Here is a 6,009-nt window from a genome sequence, read left to right as displayed (position 1 = left end):
TGTCAGTCCCAGCGGCACTTCCGTCTGGTGCTCCCCGGACTTGTCGCCCCCAGACGGCCGCCCCGCCGGCCACCAGGGCGGGCGGCGGGGCGGGGCATACCACTCGGGTGCCCGCCCCACCCTGCTGACGCCCCTCCCTGCCGCCCCACAGGAAGGGGGCCGGCGGCTGCCCTGGCTGGTCCAACGCACTCTAGCTCAGCCGCAGCTGAGGTTGGTGCGGGGGCAGCAGGGGTTCCCGGCGCAGGCTGGTCTGACGGGGGCTTCAGAGAAGGACCCGGGTGAGGAACCTGGTCCCGGAGGTGCCACCCATTCCTTGGACACAACAGGGAGCCATGGGGACCTCTGTCTACAAAATGGAGGGTGATGGCAGTGCCCGCCTCACAGGGCTGGGTGCCCATCAAATAAAAGTAGGGATAAAGTCTCAACCAAGTGCAAAGACGGAAGTCCAGGGTCACCGATTTTTAAAATGGATCGCTCAGGGCGGGGATGGGTCCACTCCTGAGCCCTTGGACCAAGCATGGGAAGAGCTGGGCAACTCCGGTGCTGGCCAGCGTCTTTGAAGCCGATGCCCCCAGGGTGCAGCCAGCAGGGGAAGTGGCCTCCCCCAGCGCGCCTTTCCCCAGGAGGCGGCAGGGTCTGCACCTCGAGCCCTCACCCCCGCCCCACCAAGGCCCACCTCAGTTCATCCTGCAGGCCGCAGCCGCTGACCCTCGGGTCGAGAGGCCACAGGCGGGCTCCTGCCCTCGGATCAGAGCCACCTTTACCCCTGCCCCCCACCTCAGCCCTCAGGTCTCCAGCAGCTCAAACCACTGCCCGGGCAGGGCCCGCTCCCAGCACCTGAGAGGATCAGATCTTAAAGACCTCGGCACCTTAAAAGGCAAGGCCACTGCTGATGTGGGGTAGGTGAAAAGATGGTGTCAGAGAGGTTTATCACCCCAAACAGCCCTCGCCACAGCCAGGAAAAGTGTTGCTAAACGTGTTTCTGTCAGTGGCGTCTTCTCTTTCTGGTGGTTCGCTTCCATTCACTCTTCGATGGTGATTTCCCATCAAGGAAGTCGTGCTGCAGCAGACATCTGCCATCTGGTTACCTAAAGTCCCCTTCCTCCTGGAGCGGATGTTCTGGGGCAGGTAGACAAAAATCAAAGCAATGGAAGGGGTAGGGAAGGGGTGTTACTTCAAATAGGTTGGGCTGGCCAGGCACGGTGGCTCACACCTGTAATCCCGATACTTTGGGAGGTCAAGTTCGAGACCAGCCTGATCAACATGGGGAAACCCCATCTCTACTAAAAATACAAAATTAGCTGGGTGTGGTGGCATGCACCTGTAATCCCAGCTACTCTGGAGGCTGAGGCAGGAGAATTGCTTGAACCTGGGAGGCAGAGGTTGCAGTGAGCCAAGATCGTGTCACTGCACTCCAGCCTGGGAGACAAGAGCAAGAGTCCATCTCAAAAAAAAAGATCGGGCTGAGGAGGCACCCCTGGACACCTGAGTGAAGTCTGGATGAACTGAAGGAACAGGCCATGCAGGGAATGGTGGGTAGCGAGGAGTCCATCTCACAGGGACGTTATAAAGCTGGGTGCTGGCAGTGGTCAGATAGAGGCTCTCCAGCCTTCTGGTTGATTCTGTGAGCCGCCCCACACCCAAGCATCTTTGAGGCTTAAGGTGAAAAATTATGTACAGACAGTAGACAGTGAACACCTGGGTTTCCAAGGACAGAGGGTGGCCTTGCCGACAGGGCAGTCACAGCCAGCACCCATCAGCCTTCTGCTTCCGCAGGGCTGCGCTGCCCCCGCCTGCTGGGCCTGGCCCACCTCGGTCTGCTTGTTTATTTCCAGTGCTGCTCTGAGGCGACGACGCTAGAGATGTTTTAAAGCAAATCCATGCCTTGCTGCATGTGCGGCGTCCCTGCCATCAGCGTCCACCTCCACACTCCCCTGCAGAGACCCCAGCACAGCTTCTTGTAAACCAAGACAAGCCAGCCAGGAGCCTGGGGCTTTGCACCCCACTTAGCCCTGCATCCTTCCAGCCCAACTACAATTCTCAAGACAAGGAGCCCCCCTCCCCCCCAAAAAAAGACTGACAGTTGACACCTTCCTCCGCCACGACTGACCAGTAGCAGCAAGAGGGAAGGCCGGGGCACTGAACACCACGTGCGGGAGCGGCCTGCAAAGCTGGGGCACCTTTCGGGCTGGGCTGACGCTGTCAACAGCAGACTGGAAAAGACGAAGACCCACGTGAGACGGCGCTGGAAACCCGAAAGATGAACTCTGCAATGATGACAGATTCGTGCGGCGTGGGTGCGACATGGAATCCTCCTGCCAGGTTCTGGAGCAGTTCATATTTTTCAAAATGTTGGTGAACTCGCTGAGTCTTACAAGAACATTTGTTCAACATCTCTAAGCCTGGAGGACCCAGTGAGGACTGGACGGGTACGCCAGTCTGTAGACAAACAGGGATGAACCCCGGGCCGGGGTGACCGCCAGCACCTCTCCGTTCTCCCATGACCCTCCACGGCACAGAATCCCTGGGGACGGGTCTGCTTGCTCCACTTTCAAAGCCACTTGGGAAAATCATCACAGCTGTCAAACACCGCGATCCACGAGAGAGAGAAAACCGTGTTTGTGTGAGGAAAGCCTGCGGACGTGTCTCCAGGAAGCAGCAGTCACAGCCAGGTGGAGAGCTTGCCTGACAGGTGGCAGCTTCTCCCCGGTTCCCAAGCTCATAAATTCCTTCTCAAATACACCGAGAGCCCAGTACAGGAGGCGCCGCGGCACCCAGACGTCCTCAGCTCTGGAGTGAGCCCGCAGCATGAGTCACAGCCAGGCGGAAGAGCCTGCAGCGTGACCTGCATTCAGGAACGTGAGAAAACGCACGTGGAGGAAACCCACTCACCTTCGGCCGCGCTCCTTCTGTTGATCCTTTTGGTTACAGCTGTGTGCGAGAGGGTCTACAGCTTTACCTGGTCAACGGTCTTCTGCACTATGGACAATTTGGACCTGTAAACCTGGCCTTTCAACTAGGCACCACTGAAATGTTGCAGGCAAATCAGAACGTCACATTCCCTTTACACCTTACCCACACACGCTCCAGGCTGACTGGTGAATACTGGGGTGTGAAATGAGAAACCACCCCTACCGCACAGACTCAGGGACACGATTATTACCAATCAACCACAGGTCGCGCCTCAGCTCCTGCACGCCAGGTGCCCAGTGCTGGGGCTCCGCAGCACAAGCCTGTTTATCTCTAGGGCCATTTTGTGGCTTCTGGAAAAGGCCACAGAAGCAGCTCAGGACATTGTACCCCTCAGGAGCCCATCTCAAAAGATTCTTGCCATAGCTAGTTACACCAAAGGCCTGTTCAAACCCCATGTTCTGCTTTTACAGAAGTCAAAAATCGCAGGCAAGGATGGCATTCCAAAATAAGGCCGAATATCCCAGCCAGACAGGTCACGTGTGCAAGGGGGGGTGCAGTGGGGGGGCTCATGATACCCACCTCCACCAAAACCACTGTGGTGCCTCCTGCCCAGTGCTGCTCAGAGTGGCAAAGGCATGTGGACGTCCAGAACACTGGCACGGGCCGCTGCCCCGCACGGAAGGGGGGCCTTCGCTGTTCTCTGATACCCAACAGACATGCAACTGCCCGACACCTCGCTCCGTCACGCCCGCCGCTCGGCCTCTGTGCACAGGCGGGTTCTGAATTTCACCTCAGGCCCTTGAAGCTGTCCGTCTGAGTCCTGCCAAGAACCCTACAACGGCCTTCCAGCCATGAAGGCGCTCACGGCCCTGAACGCCTGGGAGCTACCCAGGATCGGACACCTGTGGTTACCTCCTGCCTCAGGCTCAAAAGCAACGTGGGCGTCAGGTCGACCGGTGGGCACTGGGTGTGTGGGCCTATTCCCTCTGTTTTTAATATGTTTGGAAATTTTCATTAAGTAAAACAAAACAAAACAAAAGAATCACTTGGCTATTCAAATCATTAAACTCATGCAGTGGGTGGTTCCAGGCTCTACTTCCTTCACACCAAGGAAACTAGTTTATGAAACATTAACTGCCCGGTCAGGAGAGCAGCTGAGAGGGTTCAAATTAAACACACACAAGCACTAGAATGGGCAGCTGTCAGGAAGGGGCAGAGCAAACTACAGTTCCATGAGGCAAGCTTTCTTCTGTCCTTCCACTCCAAGATCCCAACTTTTAATACAAACGTGTTATTATTTGTTATTAACGTACCCTTAGGCAAAAAAGAGAGCCTCCAGATGACAGTTCTGAGAAAAGTGTGAAAATTTTTACTGTTGTATTAAGAACAGGCAGTAGAAGCAACCTCTTCTGTACTTTTCAAAAGATCCTGGGGGGCACACAGGCCATGCTGGAATCAAGCACACAGAGTCGAACATGTACAAAGGTCCCACAGCAGGATATGGTTCATACAGGACTGTAACTGGCCTAGTGCTGACAATACAATTTGCAAAAAGTATGAAAAAAGCAACACTTATTTCTGAAACAAAAACATAGCTGTTGTAAAAAATAACACGCATAGTATCGGAACAGAACAGTCAATGGAGCAGCCGTTACTGAAGACTGACGGCGGCAGGCAGCCGCGCCGGCCACGGGTCTGCGTGCTTCCACACCGTGAGGCCCTGTCGTGAAGAACGCACTGCTCTCCGCCGGTGGGGAAGCACACAGACCACTTGGCCACCATGCTTTCTGTCCGGTCTGTTCACGCTGAGACTTAGCAGTGACAGCCCAGAAGGGAATGAAGTTCCACGCTCCGAAGACATCACTGTCTTCAACACACGTCTAAGATTCTTTCTGGAACCCCCAGCTCCTCCACTCTTCAAAGCTAACGACGTACAGAAACGGAAATAAGAATATGAAGACATCACATTGCCTTAGAAAAACTGTCCTGAACGTTTCTTCAGACCGTGTCTTGACGGAATGGGAAGAGCAGCTCCGCCTCCCGAGGCTTCCGGAGACTCCAGACACACACAAGTACCCGTCTTCAGTCATCAGCCACGGAGACTTTGGTCCCAACCAATGTCAGCCTTTTCTAGAAACTGGAGACCCTGATTCGAATGGCAAGATGTGTTCGTTCCATTGGGCTTGCACTAACCCTAGGCTTCACAAAGATTCCGGACTAGGGTTATTCCCCATCCAACTTCATCATCAGGAACCAGAACATTCTCACACCCAACTTTATGCATCAGAGTACCAGATCATTCTCACATTTTATTTCAAGGCACTCTCCACCAGAAAGCGTAAAAAGATAAGCTACATTCTTACAAACACAACAGTGAGATACAAAATGAGACAAAGCGGAATTACACTGAATGCTCATTATCCCAAAGGGCTGAATTTCCTCTGCTTGCTGCAAAGACAAAGACTGTAAAAGGAGCAGGGAGAGTGTGCAGAGCACTTCCTCGGAAGACCTCCAGTCCACTACAGACCGTGAGAAAAGCGAGTGCAGCCCCACATGACGGGAAGGAACGCGGAACCTCAGAGACTTCCGGTCTCCCCGACATGTGCGCGTGCTGCATGCCAGCACTGGCTCTTTAGCCACCCACCGGCTGAACTGGAAATCAACAGCAGCACTTCGTGTGACGGCCTCATAGTGACAGTCCAGGCATGGGAGGACCCACTCGCGTCCCCCAGGTCGTGGAGACACTTCCCCCTGCTATGCACCGCTCCCCCTCTCGCTTTAAGAATAAGTCAGATTGACGATGTATTATACAATAAATGATCTTATATACACTCATAATAAAGGTCATTAGGAAGATGCTGAATTATCTGGTGCTATTACGGAAAATGAGCAGACATGTCTCTCACCTAAGTTTTCTTCTGGCTTCTGCTATATTTCACTTATCAGTTACTCCCTTTCCCTTCAACTTCTCTTCATCCTCAGACCTCAGAGGAAAGAACACCAAGGAAGTGTTCTTTGGGGGGAGCGGGAGTTGGAAGGCAGCATTTCCAGGGAGTAGGGCAGCCCTGCTTCCCCAGCACCGCACCTGACGAAGTC

This window comes from Saimiri boliviensis, chromosome 9 (assembly GCF_048565385.1).
Source record: "Saimiri boliviensis isolate mSaiBol1 chromosome 9, mSaiBol1.pri, whole genome shotgun sequence".
NCBI classification, from domain to species: domain Eukaryota; kingdom Metazoa; phylum Chordata; class Mammalia; order Primates; family Cebidae; genus Saimiri; species Saimiri boliviensis.
This window is presented reverse-complemented; position numbering follows the sequence as displayed.